Source organism: Pseudophryne corroboree, chromosome 7, assembly GCF_028390025.1.
Source record: "Pseudophryne corroboree isolate aPseCor3 chromosome 7, aPseCor3.hap2, whole genome shotgun sequence".
Classification (NCBI taxonomy): Eukaryota; Metazoa; Chordata; class Amphibia; order Anura; family Myobatrachidae; genus Pseudophryne; species Pseudophryne corroboree.
Window position 1 is genome coordinate 80,248,786 of NC_086450.1, and position 24,279 is coordinate 80,273,064.

Consider the following 24,279-nt stretch of genomic DNA (forward strand, 5'->3'; position numbering starts at 1 on the left):
CTACTGTGGGCATTTTGTGTAAGCAGCATTACTGTGGGCATTATGTGTAATGGGCACAACTACCATGGGCATTATGTATAATTGGCACAACTACCGTGGGTATTAAATGTGTAAGCAGCACTACTATGGTGGGCATTATGTGTAATTGGCACAAGTACTGTGGACATAAAATGTGTAAGTGGCATTACTACTGTGGACAGTATGTGTAATGGGCACAACTACTGTGGGCATTAAATGTGTAAGTGGCACTACAACTGTGGGCATTATGTGTAAGTGGCAGTACTGTGGAAATTATGTGTAGGGGCATAACTACTGTGGGTATTGTGATTGTGATATTGTGCGTGGCATAATTTGAATTGGGGATATTATTGTGTAGCCATGACACTTCCTTGTAAAACCACACCCCTTTTTTCAGCAAATCGCACACTGTCTCTAAGCAGAGCAGCGAGTGCAGGAGCCTCCCAACTGCACCCACCACGGGACACTTGCGGCCCGCGGGTGGGACAGCAGGACAGTCCCAAAAAAACCGTGACTGTCCCGCGAAAATCGGGACAGTTGGGAGGTATGTATATCTCCCCCTAATTGCAATATCATATCTGGGAGGTCTCCACCTAAATCTGCTGTCTACCAGGCATTCCAGGAGAGCACTGTGTTACTTTACTGAAAACAAGCAACACTGGGGATCTCTGATAGCTATAGCTACATAGGTGTGCGCAGGGGGGGTGCCTGGGGCGCACAGGCACCCCCTAATGTCTGGCTCCCCGATCTCACATGCCTGATGCAGCGATAGCCGAGCAGGCTGATTACTGTCCCCTCTGCGCTGCACCCTGTCAGGATTGCATTACTGACCAGACTCCTGGGTTAATCAAGGGTGCCACTACCACCGGCTTTCAAACTCCCAGCTCCACCTCCATGTACAAAAACAGTGATGTGACGTGATTACTGCTCGCATGCCCACCAGTCACATGCCCACCTCTCTCCTTCTATTCTAGCCAACGCCAGCCACTGATGAGGATCAGCATGCAGCCAGCGTTCCTCTTAGGAAGACAAATTCAGTACTGGCAGACGGCCGGCAGCAGCATTGACACGTCACTTGTTTTTCCAGCAGCAGCAGTACTAGTCTGCGACTGTCAGTGTCAGTTTAGTTACTGACTTGTAAGTAAGCTGCTGCAGCTTGCAGGGGAAAGTGAGGGGGAGCCAGACCAGGCTGAGTAGGATCAGTGTAATTGCAGTGAGTGCCATCAGGGGTGTTTGTTTGGTGCACACAGGGCCGGTTCCGGCGCTCTGTGCGCCCCGGGCGGCAATAGGGGGCGTGGCTTTGTACAGGGGGCGTGGTCATTTACGCCCCCTGTACAGACTGAAATGATGTGCGGTGCGCGATGACGTCATCGCGCACCGCACTGTAAAGGACCTCTCCACGAAGGGAAACTAGACGCGTACGCGTCTAATTTCCCTTCACAGCGGCAGCGGGGGGGCAGCGGCCAGCGGCAGCAGAGGGGCACACAGCAGCAGCGGATTTTGCCCTGGTGCGGCGCCCTCCGGATTGCGCCCTGCGCCCTCTGGAAGGCGGCGCCCCGGGCAAAAGTCCTGCTTGCACGTGGCAAGATCCGCTACTGGGTGCACACCACAACATCTGACAATGTATCTGCATTATTAGGATTGGTACAAATGTGGATATTTTATATGCGTTGACCATCAATAGATGGTGCTAGACACGCCCAAAAGGTGGTGCTAGACACACCCCTCCGAAGATGCACCCCCTAATAAAATGTGCTGCGCACGCCAGTGTATAGCTAGCAATGATTGATCAAACATAGCGAGTGTATCCAGTGACCTAGAAAGAGAGTAAATTTAGAGAACCATGTATCATCCCTAGATAAAGCTGTCTACAGTGACTATTGTTCTGAATCTAGAATTGGCCTCTAAACACCTCAGACATCATTACTCTGCTTAGTTTATAAAACAAAGACCTGTTCAAAGAAGATTCTGCAGCCCCAGATTAAGGTCTTTGGTTTCAGATTTACTGTGTAAATTTACGTTATGACTTCAGCGGCAGTTCCATCTCATTATGGAAGAGTGGGCTCAACTGAAGCAGCTAATACACTAATGATCGCACCTGCTCGTCAGCGCACTGTGATAGCGACATAGGGCTGGCAGTTCTCATAGGGTAAACAGTTCTTCAGGTCCCCTGGAATGAGAGGCGACAGCATATCTGCTTTTATCCTGAAATGTATACTTTTCTTAAGACAAAACATTTGCCATTACAGTATATAAAAAAAAAAATGTATATGAGAAAACGCAATGTAATATTAGGTTTTATCTGTTTATACACCAAAATAATTGCTTATCCCTGGTATTCGTGGGCAGGTGTATCAAAGGGTGAAGAAACCTGTTGCCAGTGAAAAGATCCTATTAGGGCTTGTTTTTCTGTAAGCCAAATGCAAAAAAAAGGGCATTCCGCCAGTGATAGCCCTGGCTGCAAGAGTTTCACATGTTTTACATGCCTAGTGCTTCTGCCACCCTGCACTGTTGCCATTCGGTTCCCTTCCCTTTAAATTCTTTGTACACCACGGAAGGTGTGCACAGCACCTGTTCACTGTGCACGGAACATAACACCCCAACATACCCCCACAGCTGCCATGTCCATTAGGACAATGAAGTTCCCATCGTGAAGGTGGGACACAGTCCTCAACTTGGGATATTCCCATCAAAATAAGGACACTTGAGGCATATGCTTAGTGGGTGGTCTTCAGTTTGCCGGCGCCGGAATCCTGACCGCCGGCATACCAACAGCTTTTCTCCCTCTTGGGGGTCCACGACCCCCCTGGAGGGAGAATAGATAGCGTTCGTGCCTGCAGCATGGCGAGCGCAGCGAGCCCGCAAGGGGCTCGTTTGCGCTTGCCCAGCTGTCGGTAGGCCGGCGGTCGGAATCCCGGCGCCAGTATGCTGGCCGCCGGGAACCCGACCGCCGGCATAACATAGTACACCCATGTTTAGCTACAGTTGATGCAGGGGGTGCACCTAACTCACCTCCTGATCCCTGTAGGTGGCTTCTACTTTCTAACGGGCATATTTATTATCATTATTTTTACTAAAGTAATGTGACAAATTGTGTTTTCACACCCTTTTCACATTATCTTAGTATCACCTGAATGTATGAAAGGGCAACTACTCCAAACCCTTTAATTCTCATTTTTTTAGTAACCTGATCTCATTTCCCATACTTAGAATGTGTGATCTGGCTGAATTTACAAAACAAATTGTAAAAAAAATACCGCAGTGAGCCCTGTGATAATCACGCCAGCTGGCGTAATCACATGGCTCACTGCGAATCCTGTACCTCTGCACAGCTTTCTCTGTCCCTAGGCAGGGAACCGGCCAGTATGATCAGCTACAGTATGTGTGTCCGATGGACACACACAAGCTGATCACAGTTAAAAAAAACCCTAAAAAACCATACTCACCAACATCTGAGGATCGGTGATCAGCACCAGCGCGGGCTGCCGGTCATTGGGGATCCCTGCTGCTCCTGTGACCCCTGGTGCGGTAAAGTGATGCTGCAAAGCTAGCAGTCACTTCACAGCACCGGAATTCACAGCAGCAGGGAGCCCCGATGACCGGCAGCCCTCCAGGAGCTCCGATCACCGATCCCCGGGGTACGTCGCGACCAGGAAGGGGGTGCCGGCAGCGGTGGTAGCAGTGGTGATATCGGGTGGCGGCGCATGCACAACACATAATCGGGGTATTTTTTGTGAAAAATACCCAGATTTGCCAGCATGTCCGCACATGTGATAATTGATACATCCATGCAATGTAATCAGTTATTGCATTGCAGATTGGCGAGATATTGTATTATCACAGTACATCCGCATCCTCAGATGTGGATGGTGGTAAATCTGCCCTTTAGCAGTGTGCTGTGCTGTTGTACCACAGGCAAATCTGCTCCCCCGGCCGTCACCATCTCTCCTCTCTCATGCTGGGAGGAGGAAAGGCCATGCTGAGCCTGCTGGGAGATCTCTGGATCACAGCTGATCATTCTACAAATTCCTACAACTGATGGTGATCTGGTCCATATGCTGGGAACCAAGGACGGCCAAACGTGACTCCTTAAATCAGAAACCGCTGGCTGGGTCTTCTGCAACGAGGACGCGGCCAACCAGCTGACGGGGAGAGTCAGATCTGCACAGCCGTCCGTATACAAGTGGCTCCAGCTTCCCGTGCTCTGTTGAGCGGACATAGGGGGTCATTCCGAGTTGTTCGCTCGTTATTTTTTTTCCGCAACGGAGCGATTAGTCGCTAATGCGCATGCGCAATGTCCGCAGTGCGACTGCGCCAAGTAAATTTGCTATGCAGTTAGGAATTTTACTCACGGCATTACGAGGTTTTTTCTTCGTTCTGGTGATCGGAGTGTGATTGACAGGAAGTGGGTGTTTCTGGGTGGAAACTGGCCGTTTTATGGGTGTGTGTGAAAATACGCTACCGTTTCTGGGAAAAACGCGGGAGTGGCTGGAGAAACGGAGGAGTGTCTGGGCGAACGCTGGGTGTGTTTGTGACGTCAAACCAGGAACGACACTGACTGAACTGATCGCAGATGCCGAGTAAGTCTGGAGCTACTCAGAAACTGCTAAGAAGTGTCTATTCGCAATTCTGCTAATCTTTCGTTCACAATTTTGATAAGCTAAGATTCACTCCCAGTAGGCGGCGGCTTAGCGTGTGCAAAGCTGCTAAAAGCAGCTTGCGAGCGAACAACTCGGAATGACCCCCCTAGACGGGTGAGAGACAGCGGAACGTTACCCAATCTTTTTATATATATATTTTTTTTATTGAATAAATAAATCAGATGGTTATATATTATACAGGAGTTTTCATTCATATATGCACCATTTAGTATTTTAGCACAAAACTGTCATTTTTTGGTTCTTTGGTTTGCTTTAATTTCTGAGGTGGAGATCTGTGGCTCTTCATCATCACTAATTAAAATAGCTGTGTGCACACAGACACAGCTGGACTGTTTTTTTGCAGCTCATAGTATAAAAACTAATTGAATTTATACAATTTAAAAACATACAGCGCCTGAATTGTGATTTTTGGAATCCTCCATGGAGCAACACATGTAATCAGATCCTGATTCATGCATGGGCACCATGTCTATGTTGGATACAGTAGAGAAATTCTTTGCCACTGTGCATGTGTCTGAGTCGCACTGTGCATGTGTCTGAGTCGCACTGCGCATGTGTCTGAGTTGCACTGCGCATGTGTCTGAGTCGCACTGCGCATGTGCTGCAATGGTCTTGCGATGTGGTTGCAGTGAGGTTTTATTTGCAGAGTGATTGACAGGGAGCATTAGTGGGCGGTGATAGGGGAGTGGTAATTTACATGCAGGCGTGTTGCAACTGTTTTGGTGGGGTGTCACAGCATGTGACTGGAATCCCGTATGCAGTAATGGCTCCGTCATCTCCTCTTACTTGCAATAGCCATGCTGCGTGACCAGATGGTTGAGGATTGACTGATGTGCGCCTGATGTTTGCGTCTTCATACACAAGCGGATCTAAGACGCGCATTGGGCACCTCAATGTCAATCTCAGCGGCTATGAAATTAGCATATTTTCACACCGCCGCTGTATATGGGATCCCAGTTATGACGGCATTTACGTGCATCTCTGAATCAGGTCCTCAGTCCATGGATGACTGTGGGGGTTATTCTGAGCCATTCGCTCGCTGCGTTTTAACGCAGCAGAGCGAACGGGTCCCTGCTGCGCATGAGCCGGTGCCGTAGTGCACCGTCGCATGCCAGACGGCCAAAGGCCGTAGTGGGGATTGATCGCCTCTGCCTGATTGACAAGCAGAGGCGATCGCTGGGCAGGAGGGGACGGGACGGCGGCATTTGGCCGCCGTTTGGTGGGTTTGGTCCGGCCAACGCAGGCGTGGCCAGACCGAACGGCCGGGAGGTACTCTTGAAGTGCAGAGACCGCTGTGCGATGCATTTGCACTTCTGCGGGGGGGGGGGGGGGGCGGGCGCGGCACTGACATGCTGGGCGCGATAGCCCTGTGCTGGGCGTCCCCCCGCATGTCAGGGAAGAAGATCGTAGCTGTGCTAAATTTAGCACAGCTACGATGAACTCGGAATGACCCCCTTTGTACGTAGATCACACCAACTCCTGTGACTTCAAGTTAGTATGAAGACTGGCAGGAGCACGGCCTATATGACAAGGAACATCCACACACCAGTGCTGCTATGTCATAATGATGAGTGGGTCCCTACACAGAACACCCAACTGTGCATCATGGCCATGATTTAGAATGGCACTCAGCTTAGTATGTGTCTGCTCTATTTGCTAACAGAACGCCCCACTGTTTTCCATCCGCTAGTGCAACAGTCATAATTTCTATGGGCACTTACAACTGCCCCATGCTGAGGGCGGGAGATCCGTATGACATAGGCTTCCCCGCGGCTCAGAGTAGTAGATAACTCTGGCTACATAAAAAGCAAATGGAGGCTGCGCTAAATTATTACATAAAACAACAATGATATCTGATAATTCAAATATTTTATATTAAAATTAAAATTGGGTATAGAAATATAAACCATTAATGGTAGTTCCAAGGAATAACATTAAAAAATATACGTGATAGAATAAATAAAACCAGGGTTACCCATAGGCCAGGAATGTAAACAGTACAGGATTAAGGAAGTCCGTTCCAGATTTTTTCCCCCAATAATCAATATGTCCAGCAATTGCAGATTTGGGAGGTATGTCTATATCCAAAATTGTGGCTTTACCGCTAGAGGATACGTTGCTCCGAGATGGTGAGTGGTGAGCTCCTCATGCAGTGCGGTGGACAAAGTTCGATAACTCTGGCTACATACCCACAACACACTTGACAATCCCACACGGGGGTTCTCTTTTATGCACCCACCTAGTTGACGCCCATATCACACATGGCAGGGAATTCAATTGTTTCTCTGAGCTGGCGTGATGAAATGTGGGCTTCCAAATTGCTCTTTTTTGTGATCGCACCCATTAGTTTATTCAAGTTTAGCTGCTTTACGCGGCTAAACCCGACACTAATGTGCGCAATTGGTGTGATAACAGGCATCAATTGAATACCGCCCCTGCGATCTTCCATCACTTTAGACGGGAGATTGTGCAGTGATATCAATTGAATTCCCCCCATGAACAGAAGCATCCTAGATCCAACCAACACAGAATACCCTGGAGATAGGCCCGGGCATGTGTGTTCCCTACGGCCTATGGGGGTCATTCCAAGTTGATCGCTCGCTAGCAACTTTTTGCAGTGCTACGATCAGGTTAAAACTCAGCAAAACTGCGCATGCATATGCACCTCAATGCGCAGGCGCGTCGTACGGGTACAAAGAGGATCGGTGCTGGGCGATGGATTTAACGAAGAATCCATTCGAACAGCCGATTGCAAGGTGATTGACAGAAAGAGGGCGTTTATGGATGTCAACTGACCGTTTTCAGGGAGTGTTTGGAAAAACACAGGCGTGTCCAGGCGTTGGCAGGGCGGGTGTCTGACGTCATTTCCGAGACCAAAAAGTCTGAAGTGATTGCAGCGGCTGAGTAAGTCCAGAGCTACTCCGAAACTGCAACAAACTTTTTTGTGCCGTCGGCTGCAAAAGCGTTTGCACACTTGCAAAGCGAAAATACACTCCTCCATAGGGGGCGACTATCTGATCGCAGCACAGCAAAAAGTTGCTAGCGAGCAATCAACTCGGAATGACCCCCTATGTGCAGTTTGCTACAAGTGTGGCTGCATACCGAGCTGCATGCGGGTTCCAGTTTATGGGAACTCATTCCAGCATGGTAAGAATAACAAATGAGACAGATATATACAGTACCATTTTTTGCCCACAAATAACAAGGCATTAGTGGCTTGGATCAGAGCTGCATGCAGATGCTACTGTGGTTTTGTCTTTTGTTCCAGCAGTATCTACGTCTTTATGCTATCAGAACGCCTCGGCTAACTGCGTGCATATATAGGCATTGGGTCAGTTAGCTTGTGACTTTGAATCAGGCCCAGTGGGGGGTCATTCCGAGTTGTTCGCTCGTTATTTTTTTCTCGCAATGGAGCGAATAGTTGCTAATGCGCATGCGCAATGTCTGCAGTGCGACTGCGCCAAGTAAATTTGCTATGCAGTTAGGAATTTTACTCACGGCATTACAAGGTTTTTTCTTCGTTCTGGTGATCGTAATGTGATTGACAGGAAGTGGGTGTTTCTGGGCGGAAACTGGCCGTTTTATGGGTGTGTGCGAAAAAACGCTACCGTGTCTGGGAAAAACGCGGGAGTGGCTGGAGAAACGGAGGAGTGTCTGGGCGAACGCTGGGTGTGTTTGTGACGTCAAACCAGGAACGACAAGCACTGAACTGATCGCAGATGCCGAGTAAGTCTGGAGCTACTCAGAAACTGCTAAGAAGTGTCTATTCGCAATATTGCTAATCTTTCGTTCGCAATTTTGATAAGCTAAGATTCACTCCCAGTAGGCGGCGGCTTAGTGTGTGCAAAGCTGCTAAAAGCAGCTAGCGAGCGAACAACTCGGAATGAGGGCCAGTATGCAACTCTAAATCAGGCACAAAATAGCAAGCATTGGCTTAAATAGACCACATTACCTTACTTAAATAACATGTCCAGGAATTTGTTTTTGTTTTTATAAAGCTTAAAATGCCTATTGTGTTCATATGTTTGTGGCATTGGCGTGTGTGTGTGTGTGTGTGTGTGTGTGTGTGTGTGTGTGTGTGTGTGTGTGTGTGTGTGTGTGTGTGTGTAATATCCATTGCACTTGCACTTCTCCAGTGTTCAGAGAAAAGCTTCAGCACTTGCTGATATATTTTAATACTGAGCTGCTCTATTTAAAGCTTGCTTGCATAATTGCATGTTCTGTACCCCATACTAAATCTAAAGAAGCGCATTACAGTCTGCCGTCGGAAGTTGTATTGCTGTAATGAAATTCTTGGCATTTTAACAGATTCTTTTTCCTTAGTCTGTCATTAGAATGGATAAATTAGATGCTGCCATTCAATGGTCCCTGTTCCGTTTAAAGAAAAACTAAGGGTGATATTTATAAAAGCTTGCAGAGAATTAAAGTGGAGAGAAATACAGTACCAACCAATCAGCTCCTGATTGTCATTTTTCAGACACGCATGGCAGTTAGGGGCTGATTGGCTGGTACTTTATCTCTCTCCATCTCTGTCTTTGATTAATCTAGCCATTATAGGGGGTCATTCCGAGTTGATCGCTCGCTAGCAACTTTTTGCAGCGCTGCGATCAGATAGTCGCCGCCAGTGGCGGATCCAGGGGGGGGGCACGCGGGCCCGTGCCCCCCTGTCATGTCTGGCACTTTAAACAAACAATCACTTGTTCACATCTTGGACAGGTTAACGGAGTCCGCCGGCGAAGTTTCCGTACAAGCCGCTATTAGCGCTAAGCGGCACTGTTCGGGATCAATGAGATCTGTGATCTGGGAACGGTTAGGCTGTGATCACAGATCTCATTGATCCCGAACAGTGCCGCTTAGCGCTAATAGCGGCTTGTACAGGAGCTTCGCCGGCGGACTTCGTAAACCTATCCAAGACGTGAACAGTTGATTGTACCACCAGAGCCTGGCAACTGGACCACCTTCAAGGGAGTCAAAGGTATACACCACCACACTGTTGTTTGCGGACACTTTACCCTGAGGAGCAGCGGGGGTTAATATCACAAACTGGCAGGAAAATCCTGTTCACTTAGGATACCAACGGATTCTGGTTGATCTTGATATATACCAGTACTGCCCGGAGCTCAGCCTTAGACAGTGTGAGACTCCGACGTGGCTGCAGCAGCGGCCACCATCCATTTAGAGGCTGGCTGCTGGCAGAGGTAGCGGCTCCTCTCAGGATGTTCTTCTTGCGTGGTGGGGTTGCTTGAGAGGTAGCACATGGTGGTGACAGCGTTTTCACTCCTCAGCGGCATAATGTGAATTTTGGCTCATACCGGGGTAAATTTACTAAGAATCGTATTTTCCCGTTTGAGGTCAAAGTTCAATCACGAATGACATCGAAAGTGTAAATATGCAACTTTTTTAATTGATTACGACTAATTTACTAAGCTGCCGTATTCTGCATTTTCGTTTTTTCCGATGTCGATGTCATTCGTTTTTTTAGGCAGTGTTTTACGTGAGTGACTTGTAAAACACTGCCGACTTTAATACAATGAATCGTGCCGGATCTGAAAGATCCGTGCTGGGCTTCATTGTGCACTTTGTAAAAAAAAAAAAAAATGTTTAAACTTAAAAAAAAATTGCGTGGGGTCCCCCCTCCTAAGCCAAACCAGCCTCGGGCTCTTTGAGCCGGTCCTGGTTGCAAAAATATGGGGGAAAAATTGACAGGGGTTCCCCATATTTAAACAACTAGCACCGGGATCTGCACCTGGTCCTGGTTCCAAAAATACGGGGGACAAAAAGCGTAGGGGTCCCCCGTATTTTTGAAACCAGCACCGGGCTCCACTAGCTGGACAGATAATGCCACAGCCGGGGGTCACTGTTATACAGCGCCCTGCGGCCGTGGCATTAAATACCCAACTAGTCACCCCTGGCCGGGGTACCCTGGAGGAGTGGGAACCCCTTAAATCAAGGGGTCCCCCCCTCCAGCCACCCAAGGGCCAGGGGTGAAGCCCGAGGCTGTCCCCCCCATCCAATGGGCTGCGGATGGGGGGCTGATAGCCTTTGTTGTAAGTTATGAATATTGTTTTTAGTAGCAGTACTACAAGTCCCAGCAAGCCTCCCCGCAAGCTGGTACTTGGAGAACCACAAGTACCAGCATGCGGCGGAAAACCGGGCCAGCTGGTACCTGTAGTACTACTACTAAAAAAATACCCCAATAAAGACATAACACACACACACCTTGAAAGTATAACTTTAATGCATACATACACACCTCCATATACACATACTTACCTTATGTTCACACGAGGGTCGGTCCTCTTCTCCATGTAGAATCCATGGTGTACCTGTGGAATAAATTCAACTCACCAAATCCAGTGTAGAGGGCTCCTCGGGTAATCCATTTGTAATCCACGTACTTGTAAAAATAAAAAAACGGACACCCGACCACAAACTGAAAGGGGCCCCATGTTTTCACATGGGACCCCTTTCCCCGAATGCCAGAAACCCACTCTGACTTATGTCTAAGAAGGTTTCTTCAGCCAATCAGGGAGCGCCACGTTGTGGCACCCTCCTGATTGGCTGTGTGCTCCTGTACTATCTGACAGGCGGCACACGGCAGTGTTACAATGTAGCGCCTATGCGCTCCATTATAACCAATGGTGGGAACTTTGTGGTCAGCGGTGAGGTTACTTTCGGTCACCCGCTGACCACAAAGTTCCCACCATTGGTTACAATGGAGCGCATAGGCGCTACATTGTAACACTGCCGGGTGCTGCCTGTCATACAGTACAGGAGCACACAGCCGATCAGGAGGGTGCCACAACGTGGCGCTCCCTGATTGGCTGGAGAAACCCTCTTAGACATAAGTCAGAGGGGGTTTCTGGCATTCGGGGAAAGGGGTCCCATGTGAAAACATGGGGCCCCTTTCAGTTCGTGGTCGGGTGTCCGTTTTTTTATTTTTACAAGTACGTGGATTACAAATGGATTACCCGAGGAGCCCTCTACACTGGATTTGGTGAGTTGAATTTTTTCAACAGGTACACCATGGATTCTACATGGAGAAGAGGACCGACCCTCGTGTGAACATAAGGTAAGTATGTGTATATGGTGGTGTGTATGTATGCATTAAAGTTATACTTTCAAGGTGTGTGTGTTATGTCTTTATTGGGGTATTTTTTTAGTAGTAGTACTACAGGTACCAGCGGGCCCGGTTTTTCGCCGCATGCTGGTACTTGTGGTTCTCCAAGTACCAGCTTGCGGGGGAGGCTTGCTGGGATTTGTAGTACTGCTACTAAAAACAATATTCATAACTTACAACAAAGGCTATCAGCCCCCCATCCGCAGCCCATTGGATGGGGGGGGCAGCCTCGGGCTTCACCCCTGGCCCTTGGGTGGCTGGAGGGGGGGACCCCTTGATTTAAGGGGTTCCCACTCCTCCAGGGTACCCCGGTCAGGGGTGACTAGTTGGGTATTTAATGCCACGGCCGCAGGGCGCTGTATAAAAGTGACCCCCGGCTGTGGCATTATCTGTCCAGCTAGTGGAGCCCGGTGCTGGTTTCAAAAATACGGGGGACCCCTACGCTTTTTGTCCCCCGTATTTTTGGAACCAGGACCAGGCGCAGAGCCCGGTGCTGGTTGTTAAAATATGGGGGTACCCCTGTCAATTTTTTCCCCATATTTTTGCAACCAGGGCCGGCTCAAAGAGCCCGAGGCTGGTTTGGTTTAGGAGGGGGGACCCCACTCATTTTTTTTTTTTAAATTAAAACATTTCCCACCCCTTCCCACTGAAAAACATGCACGGATCTCATGGATCCGTGCATGCCTATACAAACACGGGATAAAAAAGCAGGTCTGTTTTTTTTTAGCACTTTTTCACGATTTGTATTTCATCACGGCAGTGTTTGGCTATTGTTGGCAGTGTTTGTGTTTTGCACTTTTTAGTAAATGACCGATTTCTACCAAATTGCAGGCGTATTTGACCGATGGTGTATTGATTCGTGATTTTTTCCTAGGACTTCCAAAATATTACGAATGCCCTCATCACTGCCGTGATTTTTGCTTAGTAAATTACCGAGATGACACTTTGAAGAAAAAACGGCATCTCGGTCAAAATCGGGACCTTAGTAAATATACCCCACCGTGTGCTATAATGTGAATTTCGTCTCATACTGTGTGCTATAATGTGAATTTCGGCTCAAACCGTGTGGTATAATGTGAATCTCGGCTCATATTGTGTGCTATAATGTGAATTTCAGCTCATACCGTATGGTATAATGTGAATTTAGGCTCATACTGTGTGGTATAATATGAATTTAGGCTCATACTGTGTGGTATAATGTGAATTTCGGCTCATAACGTGTGGTATAATGTGAATTTCGGCTCATACTGTGTGCTATAATGTGAATTTTGTCTCATACTATGTGCTATAATGTGAATTTCGGCTCATACCGTGTGCTATAATGTGAATTTAGGCTCATACCGTGTGCTATAATGTGAATTTCGGCTCATACCGTGTGCTATAATGTGAATTTCGGCTCATACCGTGTGGTATAATGTTTGTTTCCCCAGTGAATCTTTCCCTTCATGCCTCTGTAAACCTCACTACAAATGTCTCACTACTCCCTCTTACTCCTACAGAGACCTTAGGTACCCGCTGCCTCTCCCTGTCCCCCTCTCCTTGTTACCCACTGCCACCTCCCCCTGGCATCACCCTCTTTTTCCTCGTCACCCTTTCCCCGGTGTTACCCACTCTGCCTCTCACTGTCACCCTCTCTCTGTCACCCACTGCCTCTCCGTCTCCCACTATGTTTCCTTCATCCACTGCCTCTCCCCTGCGTCACTATAAACCCATCACCCTCTCTCTCGTGTCACCCTCTGCCTCTCCAAAGTGTCACCCTCTTCCCGTCTTACGAATACGATGTTCCCTTTGAGGCTATGACCCTTGTTGCTAGGTCATGCCCTTGTTGTGAGGCCACGCACACCTTCATGGACCGCACGCCTTCGGCATGCACAAGGTGCCCCCCCTGTCATTTTTTCCTGGATCCGCCCCTGGTCGCCGCCTATGGAGGAGCGTATTTTCGCTCCGCATGTGTGCAAACGCCTTTGCAGCCGAGCGGAACAAAAAACGTTTGTTGCAGTTTCTGAGTAGCTCCGGAGTTACTCAGCTGCTGTGATCACTTCAGTGTTTTTGGTCTCGGAATTGACGTCAGACACCCGCCCTGCAAATACTTGGACACGCCTGCGTTTTCCCAAACACTCCCAGAAAACGGTCAGTTGATGGATTTAACGGTCTTCGTTAAATCCATCGCCCAGCACCAATCCTCTTTGTACCCGTACGACGCGCCTGCGCATTGAGGTGCATAATACACATGCACAGTTTTGCTGCGTTTTAATCTGATCATAGCGCTGCAAAAAGTTGCTAGCGAGCGATCAACTCGGAATGACCCCCATTATTAAGTTGAGTAAGAGAGTAGCAGCCTTCCATAACTCTCCCATCCATGCAGTTAAGGTTAAACAATAAGAAATTGATACATTATAGCTCCTTCCAGGGGCGTAACTAGAACTTTATGGGCCCCATTGAAATTTTTTGAAAGGGCCCCACTTCTACAAAGAGGGGAGGTACAGTGTGACACACAGGGGTATAGTGGGGGTACACACATACACAGGTAGACTGGGGGGGAAGGGGGGAGTAGAAGGCATCACAAACACACACACAGCGATAGGGGGTGTGCACTGTCACACACGACGGGGAGGGTAGAGGGTTACAGGGTGTCACACACGCACAGCAGTAGGGGGTGTACACTGTCACACACGATGCGGAGGGTAGGGGGTTACAGGGTATCACACAGATACTAGTAGGGTGTACAGTGTGTCATACACAGGGAAGTTACACACACAGCGGTATCGGGTGTACACTTTCACACACAACGGGGAGGGTAAGGGGTTACATGGTGTCACACACAACGGTAGGAGGTGTACACTGTCACACACGGCGGGAAGGATAGGGGGTTACAGGCAGTGGCGGATTTAGCACCGGTGCAATGCACCGGGCCTAGTACAATTAAGGGGCCCAGTCGGCAGCATTATAATGAGTCAGCGTGACTCAGTAAACGCTGCCCGGCACTGTGCCGTCGGCCGCTCCAGCAGTAATGGTGGAGAGAAGGGGGCACGCCAGCGGGGATCCTACAGCTACAGCATCATTAAATCAATGGATGGTGATGAGCTCAATCATCACCCTTCACGTCTGCGTCTCTCTGTCTGCGGCTGGGGCTGGCCATGCACTGCATGTTGGGATGGGAAGAGGGAGGAAGGAAGAGGACAGGACACGGGAGCTGCCTGCGGATGTGTGAGCGGTCTGCTGCGTACTGAGGAGCCTGGCCGCTGCCATCCAGGAAAAAGTATGTTATTTCATAATTCAAAATGTTAATCCTGTATATATTTGTGTGTGTTTGTGTCTAAACATATAGAGCTGTCCCACTAGTATATATATATATATATATATATATATGTATACCTGCATAGGCAGATTCGGAGGGGCACAAGGCACGCACTACCTCTGTTGTTTTCATTCATTCAGATCTAGGATGTGTTATTTTAGTGTTCCCTTTATTTTTCTGAGCAGTGTATATCTGACTCATCACAAAATCTCCTGAACCATAAGGTCTAGAAACTTGAAATTTGGACCGTAGCTTGCTTTTGTGGCATATTCACCCACTAGGTAGGGATTTTTCAAAATTCTACCCACAAAGGAATTAAAAGGGGTGAGATGATTATTGGGAATCCCCCCCCCCCTTCAGCTGGGACTATAAGGAATGCATGGTGCCAGCTATATCAAGTCGGAGAGGGGGAGGACACAATGCTCCATTCCTGGAATTCCTTGCCAGTGGCAATTGCAGAACACTCCATTATTATATAGATTTCGGATATAAGTACTTAACCAACCTATTTCCATTCAGGAGAGGATAGGGGCCCTCATTCCGAGTTGATCGCTCTGTATTTTTCATCGCATCGCAATGAAAATCCGCTTAGTACGCATGCGCAATATTCGCACTGCGACTGCGCCAAGTAATTTAACAATGAAGATAGTATTTTTACTCACGGCTTTTTCATCGCTCCGGCGATCGTAATGTGATTGACAGGAAATGGGTGTTACTGGGCGGAAACACGGCGTTTTATGGGCGTGTGGATGAAAACGCTACCGTTTCTGGAAAAAATGCAGGAGTGGCCGGGGAAACGGGGGAGTGTCTGGGCGAACGCTGGGTGTGTTTGTGACGTCGAAACAGGTACGACAAGCACTGAACTGATCGCAGATGCCGAGTAAGTCTGAAGCTACTCTGAAACTGCTAAGTAGTTTGTAATCGCAATATTGCGAATACATCGGTCGCAATTTTAAGAAGCTAAGATACACTCCCAGTAGGCGTAGGCTAAGCGTGTGTAACTCTGCTAAAATCGCCTTGCGACCGATCAACTCGGAATGAGGGCCAGTGTCTCAATTATCAGAAGTTAACCTACCACTTGAACTAAACATTGCCGAACCTATCAGATTGCAATAGGTGAAAAGTAGACATAGATTTAATGCATTAAAGGAAAGCTTGATAGTCGACAACTGCTTATTTGCTGTGTAAAGGGTATCGACAGCTCTCCCAGTGACCTTAAGTGTTGTGCAAAAATTTTTACCTCAAAGGAGGAGCCCCAAGGAGAGCGAGAAGCTAAGCAAGGAGATCTAGGACCCTTAGGAATAGAGCCAGCCTTTCCCTGCAAACCTTACATATTTAACATACAGCGGGCGGAGCTTGGACTGTTGTCACAGCATTTACAGCACTGAGCAGGGCAGCATCAGAGCTGGGATGGGGCTTAGAAGTAGGCGGATTATTCTCCTCAGCGCCAGTCTTTTGACAGCATTAATCCGGGGAAGGCCCGCCCCAGTCTTCTGTGATAAACTAACCAGTTAACAAACTGGTTATACAAGTTTGGTCTAGCTACACGTTCCATTGCTCTAGATCTTAAGATTGTACTTTGTATGCTGTGTGGCTAGAGGGGCAGTGTACTAGGGAACCAAGGGTGTTTAGTTAGCAAGCCTTGGGAAGTTATGCATTTGAAGAATAATATGTGTGTTTTACCTGCTTGGTGAAAATACTGTGATTCCTGGCAGTCTGGCAGCCTGTCTGGCTAAATCAGAACACCTGTGAAGGCTTATCTTTTAAAGCAAGGAGGAGGTGTGGTTTGTCTGTCAATCTAGGAGGGGAGGAGGAATCTGGGTTACATAAGGCCTCTTTAGGCCATTTGTCTTTGATGACCGATGCCAGATAGTGGCCGGTGAGTAGGGTGTAGGTCTTTGTTAGTAAGTGATAGGGCTGTGAACATTCTTTTCCGTGAAAGGTACTGTTTTGCGGTCACCCTGGAGAAATAAAACTGGTAAAGAATCAGTGTGCGTGCCTTCGCTATACGGCTACTTTACCACACGCTGATACCAACCCTGGCCCGGTTTGCTAGTCTTTGATGCTTGTAGCTAGAAGGGTTACAGTTGTCAGGCATTGCATGGACCAAGTGTTGCACATGATATCTGAACTGGCAGTATTTCTCCTCCTGACAATTAATAGCAGAACCGTGGGGACTTTTCACATGACATTGCATCTCTGTGTTATTAGCATTTGTTTTGTCTGCCTGGCATGAATTTTTAGCAAAGTAAAAAAAGATAATTGATCCTGTGAGAGTACAGGAATAAGCTAATCAAATGCATGCATCGTGTCTATTTTGGGCTCTAATTTGTATTTACCGCTTAGATGTGCTGAGGCACTGGCCTAACAACATCAAAGAGATGGTTATATGTTTGTTTATTTCTTTGCTGGTCCTGATTCCTCTCTCCATGTATCCACCAGCAGTAACTATCAGCGGGGTTACTGCTGGAACATGAGAGAAGAAAAATATTGTACTCACTTTGTTTTCACAGTTTGTCTTATAACATAGTTGATGTATCCATCAATTACTGATAATTATATCAAGCGATGCTACCGCCAAAGTTAAAGTCATGTTCATTCGTTCCTCGCTTATATAACAGGGACCACATACATGAGGACTGCAGTAATGGAAAAGTTTGCACCCTCATCCCTGCATAATTAATAGATTGGTGGTCTGGAAAACTTAATGTACTAATGGCAACTAAGCTATAGGGGGTCATTCCTAGTTGATCGCACGTAGCAACTTTTTGCTGCTCGTGCGATCAACTAGACACTGCTTATGGGGGAGTGTATTTTAGTATAGCAAGGCTGCGATCGCCTGTGCAGCCCTGCTATGCTAAAAAAGTTTTGTGTAAAACAAGACTAGCCCTGCAGTTACTTACCCTGTGCGATGGATCCAGCGATGAAGGTCCCGGAATTGACGTCAGACATCCGCCCTCCAAACGCCTGGAAACGCCTGCGTTCGCTGCTTCATTCCCAGAAAATGGTCAGTTGACCCCCCCGGAATGCCTTCCGCCTGTCACTCTTCTTGCTTTTGTCATTACTACTGTCGTTTCCCAGCAACCGCCGTCGCTAGGCAATGACGCACTTGCGCATTTCGGCCGGCGCACATGCGCAAACTGATCCGTTCGCACCGCTGCGACAAACAAGCAGCGTGCAAACGGGTCAGAATGACCCCTTAGTTGTAAACATAAAACCATTTTTAAAAAAATAAAAATTAAATATTGCTTTTAAAGAAATTATATTGATACATTGAATAGTTAACATTAAATTATTCATGTGCGAAAATTATCTTTTTGAACTATAGTAATTATACTCTAATTTTCCAATGTTTTTTTACTATTTTAAAAGCAGAGTGTGACACTGTGGCCACAGCACATTAAGACCACAAATCTGCTGTATGAGTAAATGTAATTACGGCCCTCATTCCGAGTTGTTCGCTCGCAAGCGGATTTTAGCAGATTTGCTCATGCTAAGCCGCCGCCTACTGGGAGTGAATCTTAGCATCTTAAAATTGCGAACGATGTATTCGCAATATTGCGATTACACATCTCGTAGCAGTTTCTGAGTAGCTTCAGACTTACTCGGCATCTGCGATCATTTCAGTGCTTGTTGTTCCTGGTTTGACGTCACAAACACACCCAGCGTTCGCCCAGACACTCCCCCGTTTCTCCGGCCACTCCTGCGTTTTTTCCGGAAACGGTAGCGTTTTTTCCCACACGCCCATAAAACGGCCTGTTTCCGCCCAGTAACACCCATTTCCTGTCAATCACATTACAATCGCCAGAACGATGAAAAAGCCGTGAGTAAAAAACCTAACTGCATAGCAAATTTACTTGGCGCAGTCGCAGTGCGGACATTGCGCATGCGCAATAAGCGGAAAATCGCTGCGATGCGAAGATTTTTACCGAGCGAACAACTCGGAATGACCTCCCACATTGTGTGACGTGGCGCCGATTAAATGAGAGCACAGTTACGCTAGGCTAATCTCTACTCGCTATTCCATAGGCTACAAGCAGAAATCAGCCTCTGGACATGCTAACCACCTTTCTGGCTGTCCCCTCCTCTCAGTGATGAGGGAAGGTGTGGCACAGCCAAGTGGGAAGTGCTGTGAGGGGAGGTGGGGGGGGGGGTGGAGTGATTGTGCTAAAATTTCAAAGTGGGGGTGGGGCCAGAATCACGCAGTTTAGCACGAATCACCTCATAATGACACGTTTCACAATTTGCTACAAGGTGACTCGTGGTGGTGGGAGATACTTTCCTGGGCATCTAGGAGAACCATCCATGATTAAGGAATCTCCCATATATTCTAGGAAATTAGGCAAGTAAGCTTCGGGACATATTCCGCAATGTCGCAGGAAGCAGTAACAGTGGCACTTGCGGCTAATTGAATTGGCCTGTTAGCCTTTTTGTGTGCCGGAACAATAATAATGATAATGCAGCCTACCAATTCATTAGGAATCTATAATATTCATGAGGCATGAGCTGCTAGTGAATTAGCCAACATGCTTAGCGCCAGGGGCGTCAGAACATTTTTTGGTTGGGGGGGCCAAGCTAGAATTTCAGTTTGGCGCCCTTAGCTCATATGAAACAAATTGAAAAGATCCTATTTGCGCTTATACTTAGGTGTCAGCCCTTAATTACACAGAAAAACCTTCACCGTGGTTTTTAAAGAAGAACCATACATCCACAATTGGTGAAACTAAGTGGCGCCACCTTATCACACCAGAAATAAAAAATTGCTTACACAATAGATTTAAAGAGATGGATTCCTGCTGCAAATCACTTAGCAATATGCTAAAAGAAATGAAAAAAAATACAACACATAGTGTAACTCATTTAAACAGAAGGGTGTTGGGAATTTCTCAATGGTACCACTCACAAATTATAGCTGGTAAATTTGCATGTAGAGAATGAAGTTTCCTCTGGTTGGTTGTATCCCATAGCAACCGTTCCCATAGAAGCATGAAATAGAGAATGATAATAGTGCAATATCATCTGTGTGTTTGGTTAAAAATGAATTTATTACACAACACACTTACAAACAAGGATTAAAAAGCCAGCATTTAGTGGAAAACGTCCAGAGAGCCACAATGAACAGTGTGGAGATATAGTCACCAAGAGTCCCGGTTACTGATGGTGTCCCAAAGACTGCCGAGTGGTTCTTCCGTGCCTTCTGTAAATGCTGAGCGAATCTGTCCCCCAGGCTTGAGCGCTTTCGGACCAGTTGTCCTTCTTCAGAACTTCATTCTCTACATGCAAATTTACCAGCTATAATTTGTGAGTGGTACCATTGAGAAATTCCCAACACCCTTCTGTTTAAATGGGTTACACTATGTGTTGTATTTTTTTTCATTTCTTTTAGCATATTGCTAAGTGATTTGCAGCAGGAATCCATCTCTTTAAATCTATTGTGTAAGCAATTTTTTATTTCTGGTGTGATAAGGTGGCTCCACTTAGTTTCACCAATTGTGGATGTATGGCCCTTAGCTCATAGCCACCTTAGACGGTGGCCATGATCTTGTAGTGCTGCTTGGCTTGTGAGGACACTGAGGAGTCCTACCTCTAGGAGTACTGTGGGAAGAAACACTGTGGAGGAGGGGGCGGAGCTACTAGATAGGAGGAGTCAGCACCATGGAGGAGGCCAGGAGTCTTGAGCCGCAGGTGATGGAGAGAGGCTGTACGGTGGGAGGAGAAGAGGTGGCTGACAATGGTTCAGCCAGGGCCTACCGCGCCTAATTATTTTGGTATGTGAATATATATTTTGGCGCTTCATAGTGGAATATATAGAGCCGCTTATACACTTTACACGACAGAAGAGCCACTTATACACGTTACACCACAGTAGAGCCGCTTATACACAGTTACAACACAGTAGAGCCGCCTATACACGTGACACCACAGTAGAGCTGATTATACACGTTACACCACAGAAGAGCCGCTTATACACCTTACACTACAGCAGAGCCGATTATACACATTACACCACAAAAGAGCCGCTTATACATGTTAGACCACAGTAGAGCTGCTTATACACGTTACACAACAGTAGAGCCGCTTATACACATTACACCACAATAGATCTGCTTATACACATTACACCACAGTAGAGCTGATTATACACTTTACACCACAGATGAGCCGCTTATACACGTTACACCACAGAAGAGCTGCTTATACATGTTACACCACAGTAAAGCCGCTTATACACGTTACACCACCGTAGAGCAGCTTATACATGGTTACACCACAGTAGAGCTGCCTTTACACATCCCACCCCAGTAGAGCCGCTTATACACGTTACACCACAGTAGAGCTGATTATACACGTTACACAACAGAAGAGCCGCTTATACATGTTACACCACTGAAGAGCCGCTTATACATGTTACACCACAGTACAGCTGATTATACACGTTACACCACAGAAGAGCCGCTTATAAATGTTACACCACAGTAGAGCTGAATATACACGTTACACCAAAGTAGAGCTGAATATACACGTTACACCACAGAAGTGCTGCTTATACACGTTACACCACACTAAAACCGATTATACACGTTACACCACAGTAAAACCGCTTATACACATTACACCACAGTAAAGCCACTATACACGTTACACCACAGTAGAGACGCTTATACACGTTACACCACAGAAGATCCGCTTATACACGTTAGACAACGGAAAAGCCGCTTATACACATTACACCACAGAAGAGCCCTTTTACATGTTACACCACGGAAAAGCCGCTTATACACATTACACCACAGAAGAGTCGTTTACACATGTTACACCACGGAAAAGCCGCTTATACACATTACACAACAGTAGAGCTGCCTTTACACATCCCACCCCAGTAGAGCCGCTTATACACGTTACACCACAGTAGAGCTGATTATACACGTTACACAACAGAAGAGCCGCTTATTCATGTTACACCACTGAAGAGCCGCTTATACATGTTACACCACAGTACAGCTGATTATACACGTTACACCACAGAAGAGCCGCTTATAAATGTTACACCACAGTAGAGCTGATTATACACATTACACCACAGAAGAGCCGCTTATACACATTACATAGATTGCATAAAGGGCACACTGACACACACACACATACTGTATATAACAGTAACCAGGGGCACACTGACACATTGTTCAGGGGAGCTGCACATACCTTCCATCTGTAGGGTAATAGCTCCAACACCCCCTCGTTAGCAGTCGGGAGGTGGATCATCAGGCAGTTCCAGGTCTCCTCTGCGCTTGTCAGAGGAGCCTGCTTGAAACTGTCTATGGTGGGAGGCGGGTGGTGAGCGCCACAGCGGGTGGAGAGAGGTGAGTGGCGGATGGTGAGCTGCAGGATGCGGGCGGCACGTGGTGGAGAATGAGTGACTGTGATTTAATCGATGCCAGAGCGCCCCCACAGGTCCAGCGCTCTTCGCAGCCGCGTAGTCGGCATTTGCATACGTCTGGGCCTGGGTACAGCACCATGGAATAGCCGAGCTGAGTCCGACTTCCGGCCGCTGGGACCATCGGGAAGCAGGAGCCACTGCACTATGGAGGAGGAGGTGTAAGGTGCGGCAGCGGCATTTCACCTGACCGCTCGCCGCTCCCCTACTCCTCCAGTATCGGTGCCTATCTCATGTCTGGGGGGAGCGAGCTGCCCCCTTGACCCTCCCCCCCCCCCCCAATTCTGACGCCCTTGCTTAGCGCCCAAAACATTTCTCCCTCCTTTGTTTGTTGGGGGGCAGATGTATTAAGCCTGGAAAAGTGATAAAGCAGTGATGAATGCAAGGTGATAATGCACCAGCCAATCAGCTCCAATATGTAAATTGACAGGAGCTGACTGGCTGGTGCATTATCACCTTGCACTTATCACTGCTTTTTCACTTCTCCAGGCTTAATACATGTGCCCCTTGCTTACATATATCTGTCATTAAAAGTAAAAGGTAAAATGCACCCAGATAAAATGATAACCTCTCTCAGGCATCGCTAAAACCTGTGGACTATAGGGAATAAGTCCTCCGATTATAAAATAATAGGTTATATAAGGAATCCAATAGGAGTTGTGTGAGCTGCATAAAAAAGCCTGCAGCCCTGTGTTTAATGTATCACGATATATTAGCAGGCTGTGGCAGACAATTTTGGTGGCTGCAACCCCATAGAAGAATGATGTACTGTATGTGTGTTTTCTAACATAATCATGTTCTTCTTGTTTCCGTTCCTTTTTTCCTTCAAGCAGCTATTAATGATTTAGGGGGATATCCAATTATCCCCGTTAAAATATTGGGTCCGAAAAACTTCAGTTTTCGGCCGTTTATCTGACTTTTTTCCGATGTTTCACGATTTTTTTTTATTTTTTTTACAGGCTATCCTGTTAAATCGCGTGTAAAAAGAAACCTTTCTCCCGAAAACACACAGGTTCAGTGAAACCTGTGTGTTTCCGGGGAATCCCAGATAAACCGCCGTGTGCCGCGGCTTATCGGGGCTAATTAGATAGCCCCTGGCGGGACAATTAGCCCCGGTAAAAAAACAGGGCTAATTGGATATCCCCCTGGGATATCCAATTAGCCCCGGTTTTTTACCCCTTAGGGGGATATCCAATTAGCCCCATTTTTTTACCGTGGCTAATTGTCCCGCTAGGGGCTATCTAATTAGCCCCGATAAGCTGTGGCACGCGCCGGCTTATCTGGGATTTTGTTTCACCTGCCTCTGGCGGCGGCGGTAGCAGCAAATGTTGGTGGGGGCGGTGCATGCGCAGCAGGACATCGGGGTATTTTTTACGAAAAATTCCCCAATGATGCTGCGAAGAGGCATCGCAGGGATAGAGCTTGACCACAAGCTCTGTTCCTGCATGCGATAATTGATACATCCCTGCGATGTAATCAATTATCGCAGTGCGAGTTTGGGCGATTTTATCGCCTTTCATCCGCATCCTGGATGCGGATGGGGATAAATAGGCCCCTTAGTGTTAAACATCATGTTTGTTTCAGCTGAGGGACTGTGGCATTCTTTAGAGTGGCCACCATATACAGTAATTCTCTCTCTTACAGGCCCACAGACAAATTTTCCAAGAGGATATTGAGCTGTAGGTGAACATTCTACAAACATTAAACCAGAATCTTGTTAAAAAGGAGCAAAACTTTGAAAAAAGTG

The 24,279-nt window shown here is 47.3% G+C and overlaps 1 protein-coding gene across 4 annotated transcripts in view; it reads left to right on the forward strand.

The window, feature by feature from the left end:
- Positions 1–24,279, forward strand: part of ZNF385B (zinc finger protein 385B) — an 893,240-nt gene that overhangs the window by 796,214 nt on the left and 72,747 nt on the right. The gene's annotated exons all lie outside the window — the stretch shown is intronic.